General features: G+C 48.8%; 1 protein-coding gene and 1 long non-coding RNA gene across 10 annotated transcripts in view; one reads left to right on the top strand and one right to left on the bottom strand.

The window, feature by feature from the left end:
- The window catches only part of LOC144826009 (uncharacterized), a 425789-nt gene that overhangs the window by 143139 nt on the left and 255893 nt on the right, over nt 1-26757 (bottom strand). The window contains exon 4 of the long non-coding RNA XR_013609668.1: nt 16621-16669. This is a non-coding gene — a long non-coding RNA (uncharacterized LOC144826009). The remainder of the gene's footprint in view (nt 1-16620; nt 16670-26757) is intronic.
- The window catches only part of ELAVL3 (ELAV like RNA binding protein 3), a 133316-nt gene that overhangs the window by 4232 nt on the left and 102327 nt on the right, over nt 1-26757 (top strand). The window lies entirely within an intron of this gene.

The following is a 26757-nucleotide window of genomic DNA, read 5'->3' as shown; positions in this document are numbered from 1 at the left end:
TATAGATATTGGGAGTTGTAACTGCAGTCGTCACAAATGGAGCTTTTCCATTTTAAAATGTCTAATTTGTTTCTGCAGTGGATTCACACAACCATCCACAAAAGACTCCAGTGACCATATAACAATGGATATTTAAAATGCGAAGATTATTCTTCAGTTTTCATATGTAGTTCCAATAAAAGGGTTTTTAGGCCTGTCCAGAAGTTAGCAATTTTGAACTGACTCGGAGTTCTTCCGAGAGGTGACTCCAGATTGTGAGAGACTGCCTGGATAAATTGTTGACTTTTTGATTTTTTGGGGGCTTTGGGTTTTCTAATAGAAAGCTGGATTTGCCCCAGTGCCTCTTTCTCTTCCTGTACATGGAATTTGGTTTTCAGGTAGCTGGGCAGGCCAGAGGACAGAACTTTCACCCTGGCCTGCTTCGTTATTGCCACTATCAAGCTGCAATAAAAGTAGGGCTTGCACCGCTACACTGATTTCAAAGCAAGGGACACTGGGCTTTCGTTTCTCGAGTAGAAGAAGCAGGAAAGAGATGGCTTTAGTAAGTTTAGATAGCCCAAAGGCTCAGCCACAACATCATCATCGCTGTGCCCTTTCTGGCACGCTTCTAAAGATGGAGCTTGCAGGCGCCTCTGCGACTCCACGTTTCGCTCCACAAGGCCCATCATTGTTTTTCAAAGGGTAGCTTGGATACCAGGTCCCTGGTGCCCTCACCTGGCCAACCGGGACACCCTTGCATGATGGTTCAGCGGAAGCCAGGTGATGCAGTGCGTCAAGCTGGCTATGCAGGAGCTGATTATGGACCGGGGACATTTGCAGACTGGCTTCTACCCGTTCTCCCTGCCCTTTGTCCTCCTCGTCCACCACTCTCCGGCAGTCTGACGGTATTCGTAGGCCTCCTGTCTGCCAGCGGGAAGGGAAGGTATTCGAAGAGCGAGTGTTGGACAGCTTGCGTTGAATGATGCCTGCTCCAAGGTGGTCTTATGCTACAAAAGCCAAACAGCCTTCCAACAATAACTAGATGTTTTATTAGTTTCTCCCTAAGAGCCAGAAAGTCACCAGGTGGCATGGGGTATCAGAGCTCCTTCTGCAGCATTCACTGGACACCTGCTGCTCTTCTTGCTTTTACTCCCCATCCACGGTCCTCTCCCTCTATGGTCTGCTCCAGGCTTCCAGGCACTCTCCTGCCATCATTCTCACGCTAGGTTCCCTAAGCTGCTCTTATTCCTGTTTCTCTTCCTTCCCTCTGCTTCTCCAAGTCTGGTCCTCCCCCCTCCCCTGTAGATCTCAGTCCCGGTCTCCTCCAGGCACTCCCCTGTACTCCAGCTCTCATGCCGGGTCCCCCTTCTGTGCCCGGTTCTTTTGCTTCTCTCATTCCTTCTCCCTCTTTCCGGTTCTCATTCCTGCTCCTGGGTGGTCACTTCCCCCGAATGCTGCTGTCCTTCCTCGTTATTGCATTCTCTTGTTGTTTTGATCCTCGGTTCTCCTTCCTGTTACGGCTTCTCTCCCCCCTTATGTTACTCTTATTCATGGATCGTGGTTCTCCCTTCTCCAGTTCCTGGCTGGAAACGACTCTCTACCCCATCCAGATTGAGAGGCCTGGTGTCTGTCCATCCGAGGGCACTGGCTGCCACCGGACGGGGAAGAAAGCGCTTATTTTCTCAGTCATATTTTGTTGCAGGACCGACATCTTGGTGTTCTGTTCCGGGCTCTCCATTGGTGGCTTCGGGGCCTATCCCAGCGCCCGCCGGGAGCCCTCTAATTACCCCTCTCTGTGCCCCTCCCCCTCGGAGGTAAATTGGCAGCAGGTTTTGTGGCCCCGGTTGGCCTTTGTGAGGCAGAAACAAAGACTCGCGGCCCTCAAAGGCGTCCGCGCACTTCACTCAAGCGGCCGCCATTGTTCGGGGCTCATCTGACGAGCCGAGGCCCGAGGCGGCCATGACTGCGCCGGGAGGGGGCGCGAGCGGCGCAAACCACTCTTTATTGTGTCCTCGCGTACACCGTACACAGGCTACCAGGATCGGGGGTCACAGGCTACCAGGATCGGGGGACAGAGGCACTAGGATCGGGGGACAGAGGCACTAGGATCGGGGGACAGAGGCACTAGGATCGGGGGACAGAGGTACTAGGATCGGGGGACAGAGGGTACTAGGATCGGGGGACACAGGCTACTAGGATCGGGGGACACAGGCTACTAGGATCGGGGGACACAGGCTACTAGGATCGGGGGACACAGGCTACTAGGATCGGGGGACACAGGCTACTCGGATCGGGGGACACTGGCTGCTAGGATCGGGGTACAAAAGAGGGTGGTGATGGACGGAGCATCTGAATCAATCAAACACTCACACCCAGTCAAAAGATCTGGTTTGAATCCATCACCGTTCTTTAGCCCACTCTGCCACCCCAGTTCGGACATGGCTATATGCAAATCAGTCTGACCTTGTGCCTCATGGGAACAGTCCAGCCCGAACTGCCAAGCCATGTCTTCCCTGGACCGGAAACAAGCTTCCGAGGACCGGTTTCTGGCATTCCAGCCGTCTTCAGCCCGGCTTGCTTGAATCCAGTGGCAAAGTGAGCAAGGGACTCACGTCTGAGCATACCCTGCCACACTTATGGCGACCAAAAGCGGTACAAAAGAGGGTGGTGATGGACGGAGCATCTGAATCAATCAAACACTCACACCCAGTCAAAAGATCTGGGTTGAATGCATCACCGTTCTTTAGCCCACTCTGCCACCCCAGCTAGGATCGGGGGACACAGGCTACTAGGATCTGGGGACAAAGGGTACTCGGATCGGGGGACACAGGCTACTAGGATCGAGGTACACAGGCTACTAGGATCGGGGGACACAGGCTACTAGGATCGGGGGACACAGGCTGCTAGGATCGGGGGACACAGGCTGCTAGGATCGGGGGACACAGGCTGCTAGGATCGGGAGACACAGGGTACTAGGATCGGGGGACACAGGCTGCTAGGATCGGGGGACACAGGCTGCTAGGATCGGGGGACACAGGGTACTAGGATCGGGGGACACAGGGTACTAGGATCGGGGGACACAGGGTGCTAGGATCGGGGGACACAGGGTGCTAGGATCGGGGGACACAGGGTGCTAGGATCGGGGGACACAGGGTGCTAGGATCGGGGGACACAGGCTACTAGGATCGGGGGACACAGGCTACTAGGATCGGGGGGACACAGGCTACTAGGATCGGGGGACACAGGCTACTAGGATCGGGGGACACAGGCTACTAGGATCGGGGGACACAGGCTACTAGGATCGGGGTACACAGGCTACTAGGATCGGGGGACAGAGGCTACTAGGATCGGGGGACAGAGGCTACTAGGATCGGGGGACAGAGGCTACTAGGATCGGGGGACAGAGGCTACTAGGATCGGGGTACAGAGGCTACTAGGATCGAGGTACACAGGCTACTAGGATCGAGGTACACAGGCTACTAGGATCGAGGCACACAGGCTACTAGGATCGAGGTACACAGGCTACTAGGATCGGGGGACACAGGGTACTAGGATCGGGGGACACAGGGTACTAGGATCGGGGGACACAGGGTACTAGGATCGGGGGACACAGGGTACTAGGATCGGGGGACACAGGGTACTAGGATCGGGGGACACAGGGTGCTAGGATCGGGGGACAGAGGCTACTAGGATCGGGGGACACAGGCTACTAGGATCGGGGGACACAGGCTACTAGGATCGGGGGACACAGGCTACTAGGATCGGGGGACACAGGCTACTAGGATCGGGGGACACAGGCTACTAGGATCGGGGGACACAGGCTACTAGGATCAGGGGACACAGGGTACTCGGATCAGGGGACACAGGGTACTCGGATCAGGGGACACAGGGTACTCGGATCAGGGGACACAGGCTGCTAGGATCGGGGGAACAGGCTCTAGGATCGGGGACACAGGCTACTAGGATCGGGGTACAGAGGGTACTAGGATCAGGGGACACAGGCTACTAGGATCGGGGGACACAGGCTACTAGGATCGGGGGACACAGGCTACTAGGATCGGGGGGACACAGGCTACTAGGATCGGGGGACACAGGCTACTAGGATCGGGGGACACAGGCTACTAGGATCGGGGGGACACAGGCTACTAGGATCGGGGGACACAGGCTACTAGGATCGGGGTACACAGGCTACTAGGATCGGGGTACACAGGCTACTAGGATCGGGGGACAGAGGCTACTAGGATCGGGGGACACAGGCTACTAGGATCGGGGGACACAGGCTACTAGGATCGAGGTACACAGGCTACTAGGATCGAGGTACACAGGCTACTAGGATCGGGGGACACAGGCTACTAGGATCGGGGGACACAGGCTACTAGGATCGGGGGACACAGGCTACTAGGATCGGGGGACACAGGCTACTAGGATCGGGGGACACAGGCTACTAGGATCGGGGGACACAGGCTACTAGGATCGGGGGACACAGGCTACTAGGATCGGGGGACACAGGCTACTAGGATCGGGGGACACAGGCTACTAGGATCAGGGGACACAGGCTACTAGGATCGAGGTACACAGGCTACTAGGATCAGGGGACACAGGCTACTAGGATCGAGGTACACAGGCTACTAGGATCGAGGTAGACAGGCTACTAGAATCGGGGGACACAGGCTACTAGGATCGAGGTACACAGCCTACTAGGATCGGGGTACAGAGGCTACTAGGATCGGGGTACAGAGGCTACTAGGATCGGAGGACACAGGCTCCTAGGATCGGGGTACAGAGACTACTAGGATCGGGGGACACAAGCTACTATGATCGGGGTACACAGGCTACTAGGATCGGGGACAGAGGGTCCTAAGACCGGGGGACAGAGGCTACTAGGATCGGGGGACACAGGCTACTAGGATCGGGGTACAGAGGGTACTAGGATCGGGGACACAGGCTACTAGGATCGAGGTACACAGGCTACTAGGATCGGGGGACACAGGCTACTAGGATCGGGGGACACAGGCTATAGGATCGGGGGACACAGGCTACTAGGATCGGGGGACACAGGCTACTAGGATCGGGGGACACAGGCTACTAGGATCGGGGTCACCTAGCCTTCAGAAAACAACTTAAAACATGGATATTCGATAAGTAAACCTCCCCCCCTCCCTCAAGCGCCTTGAGACCCAATGGGTATGTAGTGCGCTATATAAATTTTGACTTGACTTGACTTGACTTGGACACAGGCTACTAGGATCGGGGGACACAGGCTACTAGGATCGGGGGACACAGGCTACTAGGATCGGGGGACACAGGCTACTAGGATCGGGGGACACAGGCTACTAGGATCGGGGACAGAGGGTACTAGGATTGGGGACACAGGCTACTAGGATCGGGGTACAGAGGCTACTAGGATCGGGGGACACAGGGTACTAGGATCGGGGTACAGAGGGTACTAGGATCGGGGGACACAGGCTACTATGATCGGGGGACACAGGCTACTAGGATCAGGGGACAGAGGGTACTAGGATCGGGGTACAGAAGCTACTAGGATCGGGGTACAGAAGCTACTAGGATCTGGGGACACAGGCTACTAGGATCGGGGGACACAGGTTACTAGGATCGAGGTACACAGGGTTCTAGGATCGGGGGACACAGGGTACTAGGATCCGGGGACACAGGGTACTAGGATCCGGGGACACAGGGTACTAGGATCCGGGGACACAGGGTACTAGGATCCGGGGACACAGGGTACTAGGATCCGGGGACACAGGGTGCTAGGATCCGGGGACACAGCCTGCTAGGATCGGGGGACACAGCCTGCTAGGATCGGGGGACACAGGCTACTAGGATCGGGGGACATTAAGCTTGCCTCATCTCTACAACGGCCCCCCACAGACGCTGGGGATGCCTGGTTTCACCTTGGAGATACCCAGAAGGGACCATCTCACAGGGAAAGCCAGGACGGGTTCCCCAGCGGTCTTAAGCGCCAGGACGCTTACGGGCAGCAGTGCGCTTTACAAGTCCCACACATTTACATTTACATTTACCCCTCTCTCTCACTGTATCACCGCAGGGGAATAAAGAATACGGGGTATTTCTATCCTTCTCTCGCACTGTACCACTGCTGTACTTAACACAGGATATTTCTATCCTTCTTTCTCACTGTACCACTGCAGTACTAAAGAACACAGGATATTTCTATCCTTCTCTCTCACTGTACCACTGCAGTACTAAAGAACACAGGCTATTTCTATCCTTCTCTCTCACTGTACCACTGCAGGAATAAAGTACACTGGATGTGTCTACCCCTCTCTCTTACTGTACCACTGCTGTACTAAAGAACACAGGATATTTCTATCCTTCTCTCTCACTGTAACACTGCAGGAATAAAGTACACTGGATGTGTCTACCCCTGTCTCTCACTGTACCACTGCCGTACTAAAGAACACAGGATATTTCTATCCTTCTCTCTCACTGTACCACTGCAGGAATAAAGTACACTGGATGTGTCTACCCCTCTCTCTCACTGTATCACCGCAGGGAATAAAGAATACCGGGTATGGCTATCCTTCTCTCTCACTGTACCACTGCTGTACTAAAGAACACAGGATATTTCTATCCTTCTCTCTCACTGTACCACTGCAGGAATAAAGTACACTGGATGTGTCTACCCCTCTCTCTCACTGTACCACTGCAGTACTAAAGAACACAGGATATTTCTATCCTTCTCTCTCACTGTACCACTGCAGGAATAAAGTACACTGGATGTGTCTACCCCTCTCTCTCACTGTACCACTGCAGTACTAAAGAACACAGGATATTTCTATCCTTCTCTCTCACTGTACCACTGAAGGAATAAAGTACACTGGATGTGTCTACCCATCTCTCTCACTGTAGCACTGCTGTACTAAAGAACACAGGATATTTCTATCCTTCTCTCTCACTGTACCACTGCAGTACCAAAGAACACAGGATATTTCTATCCTTCTCTCTCACTGTACCACTGCAGGAATAAAGTACACTGGATGTGTCTTCCCCTCTCTCTCACTGTATCACCGCAGGGAATAAAGAATACCGGGTATTTCTATCCTTCTCTCTCTTACTGTACCACTGCAGTACTAAAGAACACATGCTATTTCTATACTTCTCTCTCACTGTACCACTGCAGTATTAAAGAACACAGGCTATTTCTATACTTCTCTCTCACTGTACCACTGCAGGAATAAAGTACACTGGATGTGTCTACCCTTCTCTCTCACTGTACCACTGCTGTACTAAAGAACACAGGATATTTATATTTAGGGCTCCCGGTTTTATGGTATTTATTTTTTTAACATTTCCGTCTGTATTTATCCATATTTATTTTTTTGCCATTTTATCTGTATTTATCCATATTTACTTTGTGTTTTGCGTAAAAATTAAGCTGTAAAACTGTTCATTTCCATATGCATTTAACTGTTCGACGTACACTCATACTTTGATGTCTGTCATGTTTTCACTATTTAAGCTACCAAATATTACATGCTAATACATCCACTGGTAAATATTAGCATTATACCACAAATGCATGTTGACAAATGCCATTATTTAAAGACATTTCATCCTGTTTTTTCATTTTCCATGCTGTCCATCTGCTCAGCCTTTGGGCTATAATGCATGAAAGACAACACAGAGGTTCATTCAAAGAAGCACAAATTTCCGTATTTATCCCCCTTTAAAAATAAATGCAGACAGAAAACACATTGTTTTCTGTCTGTATTTATCTGAACAAATCCGTAAAAACGGAAAACAGGGAGCCTTATTTATATTCTTCTCCCTCACTGTACCACTGCAGGAATAAAGTACACTGGATGTGTGTACCCCTCTCTCTCACTGCATCACCGCAGGGAATAAAGAATACCGGGTATTTCTATCCTTCTCTCTCACTGTACCACTGCTGTACTAAAGAACACAGGACATTTCTATCCTTCTCTCTCACTGTACCACTGCAGGAATAAAGTACACTGGATGTGTCTACCCCTCTCTCTCACTGTATCACCGCAGGGAATAAAGAATACCGGGTATTTCTATCCTTCTCTCTCACTATACCACTGCAGTACTAAAGAACACAGGATATTTCTATCCTTCTCTCTCACTGTACCACTGCAGTAATAAAGTACACTGGATGTGTCTACCCCTCTCTCTCACTGTATCACTGCTGTACTAAAGAACACAGGATATTTCTATCCTTCTCTCTCACTGTACCACTGCAGTACTAAAGAACACAGGATATTTCTATCCTTCTCTCTCACTGTACCACTGCAGGAATAAAGTACACTGGATGTGTCTACCCCTCTCTCTCTCACTGTACCACTGCAGTACTAAAGAACACAGGATATGTCTATCCTTCTCTCTCACTGTACCACTGCAGGAATAAAGTACACTGGATGTGTCTACCCCTCTCTCTCACTGTACCACTGCAGTACTAAAGAACACAGGATATGTCTATCCTTCTCTCTCACTGTACCACTGCAGGAATAAAGTACACTGGATGTGTCTACCCCTCTCTCTCACTGTATCACTGCAGGGAATAAAGAATACTGGGTATTTTTATCCTTCTTGCATCTCACTGCAAGGGGAGAAAAAGTATCTCAGACATACCTCCACTTCTGCATCCCTGTATCACCACAGGACAAGAAATAACATGCCAGACATGCCTATATGTCTGTCCCACCATATCACTGCATAGAAATAAAGCACATAGTGTCTCACTGTATAGTTGCATAGATTTTTGTAGCCTTGTTCCACACTCTGCCACAGCAGGCAATACCAGCATGGAAAGCTGGATGGGGCATTGCTTCCCAAATAAGGCCACACCTGGATTACCAAGTCCAGTTCTGACACCCCGCTCTCGAGTACCGCACCCAACTCTAGCGGTTATCTTTAGAGCATTAGTTCAGTTGTGGAGGCCACATCTGGTTTATTGCTTCCATCTTTGGATGCCTTACGTCCAGCCTCATGCTCAGTTCTGGAGGAAGTACCATGGGTTCTGGAAGCCTCTTCTAATCCTTTGTACAGCTGTGAAGGTCTCCTATGGAATATTGTGCCAAGAGCTGGAGGTTCCAGGTGCAGTATTGTGCCCAGCACTGAAGGCCTCGACTCGGCCTCTGTATCCCATTACGGAATCCACTTTCGGGTTATGGTGTTTAGTTCAGGGGCCTCGCCAGCTCACCTGGAGGTCTGCAGCCAGATCTGAAGGTTTCATCTACAGCAATATGTCTATTTTTGGAGGACACCCTTGGGGTATGGTGCCGACATCGCTGCACTTTTCTGGAGACATAACCATGAGTATTTCAGTTATTGAAGCTTTTTTCAGGTTTTTTGCGTCTAGTTTTGGAGGACTCGCCTGAAGCGTTTTGATCTGTTCTCGATGCATCAGTTGAGGTCTTCTCCTCTATCCTGGTGGCCTTTCCTGGAGAACTGTGACTGGGTCTGAGATTCATAGAGTATTGTATAGTGCCCAGGTCTGGAAGCTTCAACAGCCATATCATGTTCAATTCTGTAGCTTTCCACTGAGTGTTGTCCTGTGTCCAACTCTAGAGGCTTCATCTGCAGTGCTATGTTCATCACTGGAGGACTCGCGTGGATTACTGCACTGTGCACACTGAAGGCTTCCTTGACGATATGTCCAGTTCGGTAGGTTCATGTAATGTACCGTGTCGAGATCTGGAAGTATCGTCTTCTGTATCAAGTCCGCTTCTGAAAGTCTCAAATGAAGTCTGGTCCTGTGTCCTGTTCTGAGGTCTTTCACTGAGTGCTGTACTGCATCCAGGTCCAACACACCTCCTCAGGAGTAATTTGCCAGATGGTTATAGCCTGGTGAAGAGAGGCAAAGACAGCACAGAGGTTGACCCTGATGGTTTGAGGAGGGCAGCAGGGACACTTCTTATTGTCCAGTCGCCATGTTGTGGCCAACTGACATTTTTAGTAGGTATGAGTTTCAAGGATGCCATAAAGATGGTGCTTAATTTGTAAAATAATAATTGGCAGAGCTCAGAGTTTTGCTCAGGCGGCATTGGCCGGCTCTACAGGCATGAGGTGCCAAACACCAAGGCTAGATAGTCTTAATTCCACCCTATGCCTCTTTCATCTACCACCAAACACCCCAAACTTTTAATCTAACTCTCGTAGTCGTTTTTTCATCCCGGCTTCTCACTTTGTCTCTATTTTGTTGCCTATCTCTTCCACTTATTTTGTGTTTTCTCTTTCTTGCTCTGGGTAAAAGTACAATGAGTTGAAATAAGTCACCGTCCCTAAAAATGAGTGCCGGTGGACCCCACCTGCAACCACCTACTCAAATTAGGGACTTCATAAAGAGTCCCAACATCAGCAATGGAAAGAACATTTGAAAGCCAGTGTCTGCCTTTTTAACATACCTATCCCCTTTCACCTTATGTCACTTTCTCAGATATTCAGGTTTTGTTCATATGGTGTCGCATGAATGGGACCGGTCTATTCAGTACTTTTGTATAGACCACGCATGCATAATATGTATTCACGTCATTATCCTTTAAGTATCTTTCACCTTTGCGATGCGAGTCTGCACCTTCGATTCACCTATTCTGTTTACAGTCTTGCATCACTTATAAAGTGCACCGGTGCCCCTTGGGGTCTTGTGCACGTCATAGAGAACCATGAAGGAAAATAAACAAACCACGGTGGCGCAGACTGGAAGAAAAGAGATGGCCGCGAGATTGCAGTAATGAGGATAAGCAATCACTAAATCACCTTGACAAAAATAAATACGACTAGCTCGGATGCAGAGAGGCCAGTTTGGGACAGACGACGACGCATCTCGTGTATGCAATGTGAAACACATGGTTACACCCTGTGGCAAGGTAAATGCAACAAGTCAATATCTGAGAAACAGGTGGTTTCCCCCTGTACGTTTGCCTGAAACGAAAAATACACCGACCAAATTTCGGAGGCGACTGCCTTGTATTTAGAGAATACCTGCTGAATTCTCACTTGGCCTAAACTTTGATGTGAAAAGTCCCAGCCTCTGGCTTAAACTCCAGACAGGTGCCACTGACCCCTCCAAATATGAGCCGCTCTATGAAAGCACGCCAGGCAGCCTTTTCGAAGCTATCTGCAAGTGGAAAAATGCGAAAATGTACTTTTTAGGGCTCGCCTGCTGATGCGCTTCAGCGCATAGCTGGCGAAGCTCTATAGGGGCTTATCCAGTGTTTATCCACTGGCGATTCCACTGGCGATTCCTTCAAGTGCATGTGCTTTTTAGGTCATTGCGCTTGCGCAAGCCCTAAAAAGCGCGTGCACAATGCCACCAGCCGCCTGCCTGCCTGCCTCGCATTACCACATCAAAGGCAGCCCTCCGAGCGCATTTCTCACCCCCTAATTATTCACGGCCGGCCGGCAGGCACATCAAAGGCTGCTGCTGCCGTGACTCGCATTTCTCCTCCCTCCTCCCCTATCACTGCCCAGGCCGGCCGTACTTTCTCTTTACAAGGGCCCCCATTCCTGAATCACTTGAAATCTCTCCACATTATTTGCATTTTGTTAATTAAAAAAATGAACTTCAACACAGCGTTGCACATTTTTCTCGACTTCGGAAGGATGAGTCCCAATCTCATTTGTACAAAGTGTTGTAATGGGATTATTGGAGAGTTAGAGAAACGTGCTCACAAGTTACATTTTTATGCATATCATCTGAGTAAATAAACAATAGCATGGTGCCGTTTGCGTCCTTGACTTGATCTGGTTTTTATTTTTATTTTGCTATTATTCTCACAAAGGCTAAGAAGGTCTGCCTACTTTAGTATTAAGTGCTATACGTCGCATAAGCAACAGCTAACCATTCACTCACCCACGCAACGCCACTCACCCATGCAACGCCACTCACCCATGCAACGCCACTCACCCACGCAACGCCACTCACCCACGCAACGCCACTCACCCACGCAACGCCACTCACACACGCAACGCCACTCACACACGCAACGCCACTCACACACGCAACGCCACTCACACACGCAACGCCACTCACACACGCAACGCCACTCACACACGCAACGCCACACACACACGCAACGCCACACACACACGCAACGCCACACACACACGCAACGCCACACACACACGCAACGCCACTCACACACGCAACGCCACTCACACACGCAACGCCACTCAACCACGCAACGCCACTCAACCACGCAACGCCACTCAACCACGCAACGCCACTCAACCACGCAACGCCACTCAGCCACGCAACGCCACTCACCCACGCAACGCCACTCACCCACGCAACGCCACTCAGCCACGCAACGCCACTCACACACGCAACGCCACACACACACGCAACGCCACACACACACGCAACGCCACTCACACACGCAACGCCACTCACACACGCAACGCCACACACACACGCAACGCCACACACACACGCAACGCCACACACACACGCAACGCCACACACACACGCAACGCCACTCACACACGCAACGCCACTCACACACGCAACGCCACTCACACATGCAACGCCACTCAACCACGCAACGCCACTCAACCACGCAACGCCACTCACACACGCAACGCCACTCAACCACGCAACGTCACTCAACCACGCAACGCCACTCAGCCACGCAACGCCACTCACCCACGCAACGCCACTCACCCACGCAACGCCACTCACCCACGCAACGCCACTCACCCACGCAACGCCACTCACCCACACAACGCCACTCACCCACGCAACGCCACTCACCCACGCAACGCCACTCACACACGCAACGCCACTCACACACGCAACGCCACACACACACACGCAACGCCACACGCAACGCCACACACACACGCAACGCCACACACACATGCAACGCCACTCACACATGCAACGCCACTCACACATGCAACGCCACTCAACCACGCAACGCCACTCACACACGCAACGCCACTCAACCACGCAACGCCACTCACCCACGCAACGCCACTCACCCACGCAACGCCACTCAGCCACGCAACGCCACTCAGCCACGCAACGCCACTCAGCCACGCAACGCCACTCAGCCACGCAACGCCACTCAGCCACGCAACGCCACTCAGCCACGCAACGCCACTCACCCACGCAACGCCACACACACACGCAACGCCACACACACATGCAACGCCACTCACACATGCAACGCCACTCACACATGCAACGCCACTCACACATGCAACGCCACTCAACCACGCAACGCCACTCAACCACGCAACGCCACTCAACCACGCAACGCCACTCACACACGCAACGCCACTCACACACGCAACGCCACACACACACGCAACGCCACACACACACGCAACGCCACTCACACATGCAACGCCACTCACACATGCAACGCCACTCACACATGCAACGCCACTCAACCACGCAACGCCACTCAACCACGCAACGCCACTCAGCCACGCAACGCCACTCAGCCACGCAACGCCACTCAGCCACGCAACGCCACTCAGCCACGCAACGCCACTCAGACACGCAACGCCACTCAGACACGCAACGCCACTCAGACACGCAACGCCACTCAGACACGCAACGCCACTCAGACACGCAACGCCACTCACACACGCAACGCCACTCACACACGCAACGCCACTCACACACGCAACGCCACTCACACACGCAACGCCACTCACACACGCAACGCCACTCAACCACGCAACGCCACTCACCCACGCAACGCCACTCACCCACGCAACGCCACTCACCCACGCAACGCCACTCACCCACGCAACGCCACTCACCCACGCAACGCCACTCACCCAGGCAACGCCACTCAGCCACGCAACGCCACTCAGCCACGCAACGCCACACACACACGCAACGCCACACACACACGCAACGCCACACACACACGCAACGCCACACACACACGCAACGCCACTCACACACGCAACGCCACTCACACACGCAACGCCACTCACACACGCAACGCCACTCACACACGCAACGCCACTCACACACGCAACGCCACTCACCCACGCAACGCCACTCACCCACGCAACGCCACTCACCCACGCAACGCCACTCACCCACGCAACGCCACTCACACACGCAACGCCACACACACACGCAACGCCACACACCCACGCAACGCCGCTCACCCACGCAACGCCGCTCACCCACGCAACGCCGCTCACCCACGCAACGCCGCTCAGCCACGCAACGCCGCTCAGCCACGCAACGCCGCTCAGCCACGCAACGCCACTCACCCACGCAACGCCACTCACCCACGCAACGCCACTCACCCACGCAACGCCACTCATCCACGCAACGCCACTCATCCACGCAACGCCACTCATCCATATGCAAAACGAAAAATGTCAAACTCTTCTATTGCGAGACCTATTGCATTTTCAATGCTTGTTGTAAGTTATTCCGGAGTTTGCCTGTGAACCAGCGGCTGTCTCAGCTTGTCACGCCTAACCTAGAACAGGTTATCTGTTCCAAGAGGTCAAAGGTCTGCAGCTAGAACGTCAAACGTTTTTGTGAAGTCAGCCAAATGAGCAGAACTGCTTAGTAGCGGGGCCTCAACGCTGCAGTGTTCACGCAAGAAAGTCTTAGCAAACACGTTTTTTTGGTCAATTTCACCCCCACCCCTAGTGCTCTTGCCAGGAAGGTATGATGCAGGCAGTTGCCTCCAACTGATGGGACAGTGTCATGGCAAAGACGACTACTCCTGCCGACAACTTCACCTGGACAGTCGAAACAACGAGAGGCAATGTAGCCAACGTAGTTTATAGGTGGAAAGTCTAAAACTATCAACACCCTTTATTCGAAGTATTTATTGTATTATTTATTTTGTTATCAATGAACCATGCAGGGTAGTAATGAAGGGCTGAACAACTAGCTTTAGAACACACCTGAAGAGTGACACACGCAGAGATCAAGCAGCGTATAAAAGTATAAATGGCATCTTTCGTTAAGTATTCCTCACACAAGTGAGATTACGGGAAATCCAGGGATTCTTCGAGAATAGGGGCCATGAAGGACAATAAGGATGATGTAGTGAGACCCAAACCCCAATCATTTGTGGCTTGGATCTATAATCTAATTTTAATGGGTATGCCACCAACTATTGCCATTATTCAGGCAACGTGTTATTAAAATACATAACTCCTGGATGACAAACTTTTAATATAATCTTGTATGCACGAAGCTTGTTCGCAACTCCTTAATGCGGAAAGACATTCTCTAAAAATCTAGTCTTGACAGAATCTTCCATCTGCTTTCGATGAATGGGGTAGCCTATCTCTCATGTAAGCACCCCGTGAATATGGGGATGATGACGTTCTGCACAACAGATCTCTCAATTCCCATACAATGAGTGGGAGGTGGATGCCTCCATCTGACGCAAAACCAATCAATGAGTTAAATGCACACGGTGCAGTTGTAGGGAATTGTATGAATTCAGTAAACCTATGACATCATATGTGATTCATGGACATTGTAATGTGGAGTTATGATAAGTGTGCACCATAATTTACAAGTTTTGGTTTTAGGTGAAGCCTAGTAACTACAATGTCCTGCAAAATTAAAACTTTAAGAAAAATCTCTATGATTTTTTTTTTTAATAACAACCATTATTTTCTCTTTTGATTAAGGAACCATGTCTTCTCTTTTTCAAGGTTTTTTCTATGAACTTATTTGGGCTTTTCAGCCATGTGCGATGGGTTCCAGACAAATCTTTCGCACAGCCCATACCCCCAGTATGCACTGTGCAAAACTGAATCATCTAAACTCAGGGCTTCTGGTAGGGCACTGGGCCCTCCCCAGTACATTCAGGACCTGTACCCCCACCATACTGCTCACAGAACCTGCAGCACAGAGCTAGTTTTTCCAGATAGAATGGATACCACCATGGATTTGTGGAAATTGAAATGGCCTGCTCAACAAAATGTTCCCTCAGGCAATCACATTTTAATCATTTTTGCATTTTTTTATCTTCGGATCCAGTTTGGATCTCAGAATAATTTGCTAATTAACGATACAAGCATACAAAGGGTTATTACTGCAAAGCCCATCTAGCATATTTTTGTAACACGCATATCTCAAAAACTACTTGAGGGAATGTACACAAACCTCAAAAATGAGCTAATTCAAACACATTTCTATCTGCATTTTTTTCTGTAGTCTAAGGAAAAACACCTATAGAACTTAAAATGGGAAACTTTACTTTTTGGTCATCCTAAATAATTTCGTAACTCTCAACTGATTTGAACAACTTTTTAAATGAAGACCATAAGCTGGACAGAGCACAAATCTGACCATTTTTAGGCATATTCCTCAAATAGTGCAGAAGTTAGTAGAAAATGAAAAAATGCTACAGCATTGCTATTGCCATCACGTAAAATATCACCAATAAAAAGCAGTCCCAGCAAAATTAACCTAAGCTAAGCAGAAAATGTTAAAGAGAGAAAAAATCTAAAACCTGAGAATAGTATAAGAATGACAGGCCAATCAAGTCTGCATAAGAAAAAATGTAGCTACTTGCCTCGAATGCCAATTTGTTTCGGTGTTCAATATTTGACAGGGCTGTTTCAAAACATTATCTCGTTTATCAAGTTCTGTTAATTATTTAACATGGAAAAAAGATAAATACTCACTTCTTTGTGCTAGTCTACAGCTGTATACCATTCTTTTCCAAGAGCAGATCTGCAAAGAAGTGAATAAATCAATAGTGCAGATATTCCACTTTTCTCTTTCAACCCTCCTCAAATACCAATACTTTCCACTGACACTGAGAATGGATTTATTTTGATTTGAACAAAAGTAAATACAGCAAGTTAGCAATGATCTCTCAATCAATTTTTTCGCTGAATCCAACCCGCTTGAGAGAAACATTTTGTTAGATTCAATAAATGAATTGATTTTGTCTGGTAAGTTGCAGCGCACATGCAATCACAGATTCATTATTTTGGAAAATGTATGGATCTTGCTATGCCGTTTCATCCAAGATAATTTACATCCCTGTGTGGCATAGGTAAAATTTCCTAAAACCAGAATATTGGGATATGTTATTCAGAATAATGGCTATTATCTCCAGCAAAGCCATTGAAGTTACTATCAAGTGAAATGTATTAAATGCATTCCTCTATCCATGCAAAGAAGTGCTGAGCCTTATTTTCTAAATATAAGATCCATCTTCTATTTGTGACCCGGGAATCACAATGTCATGCAAATCTCTTTGCTTTGAAAGTTTAAAACTTCCATTGTTGAAATTTTGACAGCCATGTCTTGTTTTCCACACGCCCTATAATCTGGAGGGAAAAATAAGTTAGTGCCTAATACACATAGACATTAATATTTTGAAGAATGGCAGCATTAAATTGGTTAACTTCCATAAGTATGTTATAGTAAGGCATTGGTGTCAAACAAATATTTCCGGTGAGCTCTCAGTAACTAGAGCACATAGCTTGCTTGGACGCTACGTTAGAGGCCTGCTGTAGAAATTATTTCTGTATCCCACTTTCTTTTAATGGGTGGTGGGGGGACTTTCCTCATGTTTTTGGAAGTTATACATTTGTGGTATAGACTGACTGCAGTGTGCAAGTTCTACTAAGGGAAATATGGGTATTTGTGAGGGAGGGAGGGTAGCAGAATTTGACTGGGGGGGGGGGTCGTTGAAGTTTGTGTAGAGAAGGGAGGCTTGGTCTAGTGGGATGAGGGAAGGCATGAAGGGAAGGGGCAGGCTATTTGTGGTTCCAGACAAAATTCAGCGATCTAACCCGAATGTTACACACAGATCTTGGAGGCAGGTGCTCAGCCCACAAAAGATCCTGATGAGCATATAAATTAAATGTTTATTCAAAGAATTATATTGTGTCTGTGATGAGTGTTTACAGTATCGTGCGGGCGCCTCACTGGTTATATTGTACAAAGCCCCCTACTAATTTTTCTAAGAAGTAGTTATTATCTAATTGTCAAAAATACTGTTCTATTTATGTCGAGAGGAACAGAACAACACAGTCTATTCTGGAGAGCTGGGTGTTCATGTGCACGATTTTACTATAAACAATTAAATCATATACAAATTCTGCTAAAAATTGTCATGTCTTTGACAAGATGACAGTAAATTCTATAGATATCCTCCCAGCAGGCTAAAAGTGAGCACCCCATCAATCACACCTTTGATTTTACCTCCTCCACAACAAATGCTCAGTTACCCCCACCCCAAAAGCACGTCTATCCCCATGCCTCACCCCAAAGAGTATCAAAGTTTCCCTCCACCCCAGATCTAGCACCCGACTGCTCCTCCACAAACAGAGTATGTGCTCGATTGACCTTTTTTTCCAAAGATATGCCAGCTTTCTCCGCTTCCTTTACTTTAAATGCCCAAATTCTCCTCCCTTAGAGAGCGTTTAAAGAGTCTCTTCCAATGACGGAGCGCATGTCTGGTTTATCCTCTTCCCGAGGCTATGCCCCTGCCTCTTCTGCAACGCAAGTGTCAGATTTCTCGTTCCCCCTCAGTGTTTGCGTCAGATTTCTACCACTCATGCCCGATTTCTACTTAGTATACATTTTGAGTTTGTCCTCCTTCCAGCACAGGTATCCGATTGCTCCTTTCCCTCATCCACACCACATATCCAGTTTCTGCTCCTTCTAACCTTGAGCGCATATTTGAGTTTTCCTCCTCCTCAGAGAGTATATCAGATTTTTCCCTCTCCTTATGTTCATGGTTTATTTTTGTTCCTCTCCCACTTTGCGTGGCCGATATCTCCTCCCTGAGTGCATGGTTGATTTCACGGTCTCCTTCAGTGAGCTTGTCCTATTTCATATCTTTGGGCGTTTTTAAAATGGAGATCCAGCCTAGAAGACCAACAGAGCACTGCTCATAGCAGGAAGGGGGTAAGTACAGAGTCGATAATACATTTGATGAAATATTAGAAATTACAGGTTGAACAGAAATTGTAGGAGAATTTTTTTCCTACTATATGGTTGCATTGCCTCCATTACGCAACAGGGGCATTTCGAACAACAGTAAGAAGGACGAGTGCTGTATTCTGTCCAACCTTATACGGGAATGTTGGACCAACATTCTCATTCTCAATAATATTTAGATTGAAATTGACACGGTTGGTCAGTTGGCAGACAGACTACATCCTTGTGCCGTCCTACTAACAGACTGATCCACCTTCTTGCTGGCCTGGTATTTCAGAGAAGGATCGTTCACTTGTGGCGAGCTCACCCACTGTGCTAACCTCATCTTCTTGAAGGAGGAGAAACTTATGCACCTATTACTTGGCCCAGCCATTCAGAGAGGGTTCTTTCACTGGCAACAAGCTGACCCGAAATGCTAACCTGGTTTTCATCAAGTAGGAGAACCGTATATACCAATCTCTCAGCCTGGTCTCTCAGAGAAGGATCTTTTAATGGTCTTTGCCCTTTTTTTGCATGGCTAGGCATTTTAGGCAGCACTCCCCTATTTTAGCAAGCTCATTCTAGCAAAGGCAGTTTTTACTCATGCTCGGTTTCAGTTTCGTCCAGCAAGGCGGCAGCCAAAGTCCCACCGGGCCCTCCCATCCCAACATAGCAGTTATTTTCGGAGTTCTTTTTTTTTTGAATAGATAAAGGCAGGAAAATTACATGCCAGAACCCAGGAGAATGGATGATGCAAACGTGTTCTGACATTTTTTCTTTGCTAGCTCTCTAGAATCAAGATTGCAAGCTCAGAAATTGAGTGACTGTGGTTGGTCATTTGGCGACCACAGACAGATAACTTGCATGCAAGAGCGTAGTGTTTTTCGGAAAGGATTACTTTGTAACTGATGCAAAAAGCATTACAACCTAATGCGACCTGGGAGGAGGAGACCACGTCAAACATCTTGTGATTAATAGGGTGGGGGCATAAAAGATAGCCCTTAACTGAGCTAGGTTGAAAGCTAATTGGACAGTTAATGTACCTTTGCTAACATTTATGTTTGAAAGGACCAAAGATTGTGCGAAGAAGCTTGGATGGGCAAGGGGACAGAAGTTTCATCTTGCTTGATACAAAGCAATTTGGATCTTTATATTTACATGGTACTTGAAAACCTATTTGGGTGGTTTCAGAAACTTAGAGACTTCCTGAAGTTTGCGACAGAGCGACAGCAAAGCTGTTAAAGGTCATGACTGAAAGACAAGCTCGGATCTGTGCCTCGGAGGTTTCCTCATGCAGGAGAACAGATTCTGCTTTGGCTGGATTCCATGTGTAGGAGATAATCCCTATCCCATATTGGATGATACCGAGCGGGATCTTAGGCGGTGAATGTCTCAACTATGACACCTTCAGGGTACATTTGGTGTTGTTGCCATGTTGGTGGATGCAGGAGTCTTGACTGGCCAGTATTGCCTGAGGTGTTCCAAATAGAGTCTGAATCACATAGGTTGGGAATGGGGCCATGAGGTACTCCTTAGGCTGAGAGGAGCAAAAACTGGGAAATGGTAGTTTCAAACTGGTTAAACTGCTTTTTTTAAGAAACAAGCAAAAGGCAAAGCATACGCAAGACCTATTGGCTTTGCCAATATATTTAAGAAATGTTGTAAGCCAATGTGGCGGCTGATTAGCATGGCTAAAAGTTAGTGGAGTAAAGGGGAGTGGAGTGTCGTAAAGTGGAATAGCATGGAGTGTTATGGAGTGGTCTAGAGAGCCCTAGAGTGACATATAGTGGTGTAGATTAGAGTTGAGTTGCCTAGAGTGGAGTGGCATAGAGTGGAGTGGTGTATAGTGTCGTGAAGGGTGTAGAGTATCAGAGTGGAAGCGTGGCGTACAGTTGCGTGGAATAGAGTGTTGTAGAGTGGAGTGGCACAGAGTGCCATGGAGTTGTGTAGAGCAACGTGGAGTGTCATAGAGGGTGTTGCGTAGAGTGGAACAGAGTGTTGTGGAGTGGAGTAGATTGTTGTGGAGTGGTATAGAGTGGAGAAGTGTAGGACAGTGGAGTAGAGTGGTGCAGAGTTGAGTGGCAGACTGTCAGAGTGGAGTGGCGTATAGTGGTGTAGATTAGAGAGGAGTGGTGTATAGTGTCGTGGAGGCAGTAGAGTATCAGAGTGGAAGGGCGTAGCGTGGAGTAGAGTGGCACAGAGTGTCATGGAGTTGAGCAGAGTGGAGTGGCATAGTGTTGCGTAGAGTGGAGCAGAGTGTTGTAGAGTAATGTAGAGTGGAGTAGATTGTTGTGGAGTGGCATAGAGTGGAGTAGTGTAGGAAAGTGGAGTAGAGTGGTGTAGCATTGAGTGGCATACAGCGTCAGAGTGGAGTGGCGTAGAGTGGAGTGGACCATAGTCACATGGAGGGGTATAGAACGAGTTGCGTAGAGCGTTGTAGGGTGGAGTTGAAGAGTGGCATAGAGTGGAGTAGACTGTCAGAGTGAAGTAAAGTTTAATGGAGAAGAGTGTCATACAGTGGAGTTTCGTGTAGTGTTGCAGAATTGAGTTTCATAGAGTGGACTAGAGTGAAGAGGTGTAAAGTACAGTGGTGCAGAGTATATTGCCGTAGAGTACATTGGCTTTGAATAAAGTGGTGGAGAGTCTATTGGCGTAGAGTGCAGTGACGTAGGGTAGGGTGTAATGGCGTGGAGTAGAGTACAGTGACGTAGAGTAGATTGTTTCAGAGTAGAGTGAAGTGGGGTACAGTCCAGTGTCTTAGAGCAGAGTGTCATAGAGTGCAGCGGTGCAGACCAGATTAGAGTAGTTAAGAGAAGATTGTAATAGAGTGCAGTGGCGAAGAGTGTAGCAGTGCAAAGTATAGTAGTGTGGGGTATAGTGCATTGGCGTAGAATGGTGTAGAGAGGCCTTGAGTGAAGTGGCACAGCGTGGACTGGTGCAGAGTAGACTGCAGTGACGCAGTGTGGAGTGAAGTGGCATAGTGTGGAGTGTTTGGTTTTGAGTTAAGTGGTGTAGAGTGCATTGGGGTGGAGTACTGTGGCCTAGAGTGCAGTGGGGCAGAGTGGAGTGGCATAGCGTGGAGTGGCGTAAAGTTTAAAGGAGCAGAGTGGAATAGAGTGGTGTAGAGTACATTAGAGTGGCTTAGAGTGGATTGGTGCAGAGAGCAGTGGCAAAGAGTGCAGCAGTGCACAGTAGAATAGTGTGGGGTAGAGTGCACTGGCATGGCGTACAGTGTGTAGAGTAGAAAGGCGTTGAGTGAAGTGACAGAGTTGAGAGGTGCAAGGTAGAGTGCAGAGACGCAGTGTGGAGTGTCGTGTCAGTGTGGAGTGGTGCAGATTAGAGTGCAGAGTCATGGAGTGGTGAATAGTAGGGTGGGGTAAAGTGGAGTATGCATGGTGTTGTAGCACACTGCCATTAGAGACAACACATCTTCAACTGAAATGACCATTACATTTGCACAGACACACAGTTTTACTGATAAAAGTATAGGGCGCACAAACGATAACGTGTGGAAATGTCATTACCTTGTGTATTGTTTTGTTTTGGTCATATTAAAATATTTGTTTCTACGACACTTCAGAATTACCAAAAAATGTGCTTCATTTGTGCTATCCATAGTCTGAAATATCGGCACCATTGATTTACAGACTGTTTTGGCAGTGTCTGGTTGGCTGAAGGAATGCCCCCAGCCGGGCAGAACTACTTCTCCCGTCAAGGGCAGATGATTACACTCGCTGTATAACCCTTGCTCACCCTTGGGTAGCTTGGCTCTGAGCAGTCAGGCTCACTACAGAGGCAATGTGTAAAGCAAAGGCATAGCTGCCCTTCGTGATAAATACACAGAGCGTCACATAAGAAACTTCACACGGGATGTATGTAAAAAACGTTTATATTTAACACTCATATTCAGTCATTATAACATGACCATCATATAATTTTGGGCATAAAACACATTTGGAAATATTACTAGCAGGATGAGGCCCACTCGTTTTATTATGATATAACTATTCTGCACATTGTGGACAATTCCTAATCTAACCCTCCGCTACCTAATTGAGAGAGAGCACCTTTAAGCGGTACGCGATATCAAAATTATACATATACACAAAAATAGAACACTTTTTAGCAGCACCGCGTGCCAGAGCAACGCAGAAAAATCCAATGTCAAAAGGTACTGTGCTTTTGAAAACAATCAACGTATTATGCAGCACCATCAGTCAGTGTTTTGAATAACAGACGGTTCTCAAACACACAAACACACTCACTCCGCCGAGCAAAAGGTGTCAGACAGTTTGTACAGCATGCTCTTACACACAAACACATACATACTGAGCAACCTAATGCAGTGCCACTCGTACCAAGCAGGTCAATGGTTCACCCTCTGCTGACTCCTGGCTTAAGCCTCCCTCCACCCTCTAGTTCACCCCGGTTTTTCTATACACCGGATGGGAGATAACCAAACCCCCCCCCCCCCTCCCGGACACTGGGCTGCACGCGGACTAAGTCACACTGTCTGGGTCCTCAAGAAGCAGGTGGGAATATCGAACGGTTTTAATTAGGATGTAAACAAGTGAGAGGTTAGCAGCCCCTTGGGAAGTTCACCCACAGGTCTCAAAACACAAAGGAGTCACGCAGTCTCTTGACCTGCTTCCGTATTGTCACAGAAGCATTTGTTCAACCCAGTCAATCTCTCTCGCTATTACCTGGCACCAAGACGTCTTCGGGAGAGGCCAAGTGTGGAGAGGGCTATGGTATGCCGCGATGACGATAAACAAGGAAACTGATGAATGGGGAGTGACACAGAAGAGCCTCTTGATAGGATGAGGCAACCCAATCCGTATACAATGATCTGGGTTGAACCCAGGGAATCCCGGCACAGCACTTGGAGCATATTGGTATTGAGATGCCCCAAGCACGTCAGATTTCAAAAATGAGTTGCAAATTCCACGCCATCCGGGAAAGGAGCCACAATGACCAGTGCACGTTGAGATGGATTGCACCAGGCAATTCTGGTCATACACAGCAGAAAGATGCAATTCCGTACCTCCCTGGAAAGGAGGCATCATGTTCAGTGCACTATAGTACATCTGCACCAGACCAGTTCAGTCACACACACAGGTGCAAGTTTCGCAGAGAGAGCCACATGAGGTAGAATGAGGCACAAATCCAGGTACACCCCCACCCCGAGGGTCGCACCCTATGAGTCAAACACCACATGCAATGAGCAAGCAGTTGGCGTGTTGTACAAGAGAGATGCGGCACGATAAACGAAAGGACGACTAGGGGGTACCGCCACTGGTAAATCAGCTCACCACAAACTAGATGCTTATGAGTGTCAGGGTCACCGCAGTACAAGAACCACCCCATCTTAGATGCGGGCACGATTTCTGGGGTTCTGCACTAGACAATCCTGTCTCCAGAAAACAATTCTCAGAGCCACACTCGCACCATGCTACCACTCGAGATTCTGTAGCCTAGGAATGCAGATCCTAATTTTAGTGGGGCCATGATCCAGCCCTTAGAGGCTAAGTGTCACAATCTCTATCTTCAATCTATCCCATTCAGCCCTCAAATGGCAGAGGTCTACTGTTCCCGTGTGATGCCCATAGTTTATGGCTGTCGATTGAGGAATGCACAGATGTGCTCCACCAACTCGCTGGTGTCCACTTGAGCCAGACACCATGGCCTCGAGACCCTCGGAGCATTGAAATGTTCATATTCCAAAGTGGCATTTCTAAGCGAGTCATGCCAAAACCCCCTTTACCAATGGAAAGGGTTTGGCACTGCGAGTCCCTTGATATGAAACATCATGAGGCTGTTCCACTGCAATCCACTTTGGCAGTCTGAAGTACTGTCAACCACTTCCCCATATTAACCTATGGGAAGAGCAGGCCTCATAGGTAGTGAACACATACATAAGTATTCCTCACTACCTGGGCGCATGTGCGCTTTTACGCACATCGACCTGCAATGGTAGGAGGGACACATAGTTTCCAGCACTAGTGGTACCAGTCCGCCCACCCGAGTCTGTACAGCAGACTTTAACACAGGTTTAACTAATATGTGTGTCTGTGCGCACACACAAGCCTGCGTTGGCAGACGGCACATGCAATCACAGAGACCATAGGTGCGGATGCATACTCACAGCGGCCTACAATGGCACGCTGGCTCATGAGTTTACTCAGGATACCAGTGTGCACCCGGCGGTCCGCAATGACAGATCAGGCCGTGTTTCTGAGCATGAAATAAGTGCCACTTCACATAACAGATAGGAAGGACTCGCGCGCTCTCACACGTATTTACAGTGTGAGAGTGTGCACAGCCCGAAGGCCCCATGAGAAAATCAGAAAATGTAGGCAGAAAAAGCAAAGTTCAGGAAACGCTATCTGACGAGTATCAAGTACATCACAGACCTTTAAACTTTGTGATGTGCTAGAAAAGAAATAGCATTGTGCAGCACACAAAGAGGAGCCAACTAGAAAAAAAATATCCTACAACCTTTCTATCTCACATGGGTACCCATCAGAATTGTCACATAAATCCTCTTACTTTGAAGTCAGAGAAAGAAAACACCAAGCTCCCTGGAAGGCACAGCCCGACATTCGATATCTGTCCTTGAATGCACAGCAAATGTGACAAGATAAGAACAGGATTTAAAGGCCTGTTTACAGAAACTCAGTACTGGAGGAAGAATACAGTAACATTCTTGTATTGGGATACAACTCCATTACAGATAATATTATATTTTTTAAGGGTGGGGTTTATTGAGAATTCCAGGGCGACTGACACTGTTATCTGGGGACCACGGTTCGATCCCCGGCTCCGGCGGCAGGTTAGCCCAGCACCATGTGACTCTGGGCAATAGCTTGCTTAATCTTCCCGACGGCCCCCAGCGCCTAGAGACCCTAACGGGTGATTGTGCGCTTTACAAATGTGGACTTTTTTACTTTATGAGCAAGAGTACGCCGAATTCCTCCTCCTCATCCTCTTCACCGACAGCAACTCTGATTTCCTCTTCCACCCCCAGAGTGCATGAGATTTCTCCCTCACTCTGCTTTTCTAATTGACCCCCTCCCCCTTTCCTGTATTTGTTGCATTTCCACCCATCACGCAGCCTGCATACATGCCCCATTTCCCCTCCCCCGCAGTTCGAATGTGCAGATTCCTGTCACATGGTTCGTGCCTCCTAGTGCTCCTTCTCCCTCGGTGCACAGGTCTGATTTCAGCTCCGATCTTTGTGCACGACAGATGTGTTTTCTTCCTCGACACATGCATCACATTGTCCCCCTCCTCGGCAGAGAAGCTCATTTATCCCCCTTCCGCCGTGCACGTCTGTTTGCTCATCTTCCCCTCAATGCACGCGCTGAACAGCGTTCCTTCAACTACCAGTGTAATGTCCGATGCAATACCCCCGTGTCTCAGAATTCAGTTCCCGACAAAATTATTTCCATAATTCCTCTTTGCTCACACCGCACGGCTCATGACGCCCCCACCCCACCCCACACATGCATGCTTCTGGTGGTGTAGGGGGTATGGGAGTCTTCTGCTCTCCTGTGAGGGTCTCGTACATGTGTGGTCCCTCTCACAATTACAGGGCACGCGGCTTTCTGCTCTCACGTGGGCAGCGCAGCGCACTGTGTCGGTTGTGGGGTCTTTGTGGCAATGGCAGTCCAGGCCACCTCGAACGCACGATGCCACATAGTGTCTTGCACAGAGCCTTGCACAATGGGAATGTCAGTGCACAGAGTGGGAATGGCAGTGTACAGAGCCCTGTGCAGTGGGAATGGCAGAGTACAGAGCCCTGCACAGTGGGAATGGCAATGCACAGAGCCTTGCACAGTGGGAATGGCAATGCACAGAGCATTGCACAGTGGGAATGGCAA

The sequence above is a fragment of the Lissotriton helveticus genome, chromosome 1_1 (genome assembly GCF_964261635.1).
Source record: "Lissotriton helveticus chromosome 1_1, aLisHel1.1, whole genome shotgun sequence".
NCBI classification, from domain to species: Eukaryota; Metazoa; Chordata; class Amphibia; order Caudata; family Salamandridae; genus Lissotriton; species Lissotriton helveticus.
This window is presented reverse-complemented; position numbering and strand designations above follow the sequence as displayed.